The following is an 878-nucleotide window of genomic DNA, read 5'->3' as shown; positions in this document are numbered from 1 at the left end:
TGTTTTCATATATATATATATATATATATATATATATATATATATATATATATATATATATGTTTCTATGTAATTAAATGCATCTGTGAAATAATAGGATTAAGTAAAACATTTGAATTTAAGCATGTATTGAGATCTTGGCATTCACAGCAGACAAAACACAATAGCTCAATGTGCTCAGTAAGGAAGATCAGAATGGGATAAAAAAATAAAGATATCCTAAGTTTGCACTGTCAAATATGAAAGAAGAAATTCTTTTTGGATATTTGAAGGTAAAATAGAAAAATGATTATTCTCTTTAAAAAAGTTGATGATTTATTTTAACCTAAATTAATGCAATAAGAATCAATGTACTGTTGTATATTTTTCTTCAGGTTATCTACCCAAAACAAAAGCTTATTTATTGGAATATCTATTTATGTTAAAATTTCAAAGAAAATTTTAATATGTAGGAAATTAAGTGTATGCAATTCTAATGTTTTATGTCAACCCTTGGAAAAATGCAATGTTTATTTTTCTACATAGGATAAAAGGAAGTATGAATGAAGCTAGACATCTTTTTAAACTTTTGGATAACTAAAAAATGATATGTATTTACTGTAATTATGGCAAAACACTGTAGGAGAGAAAGAGGTGGGGAAGAGAGGAGAGTAGACTAAATAATTGAGAATAATGAAAGGAATATTGATTGGCTTTTGTAAACAACAACACATGGAGTCAAGGAGGCAAAAGTTAGAGACCTATTAGTTAATTCCTTTTTCTTTTTCTTTATATAAGACTATGTTCTTAACAACTTCCCATGCCTCACCTCAGCTCTTTATTTTGACAGCTAGGGTAGATACTGGGTTTTCACTGTCAAAATTTCAAGTTTGATGTGG

Source organism: Marmota marmota, unplaced genomic scaffold, assembly GCF_001458135.2.
Source record: "Marmota marmota marmota unplaced genomic scaffold, marMar, whole genome shotgun sequence".
NCBI lineage: Eukaryota > Metazoa > Chordata > Mammalia > Rodentia > Sciuridae > Marmota > Marmota marmota.
The sequence above is the reverse complement of the archived record's forward strand: the minus strand, read 5'-3'. Positions refer to the sequence as shown.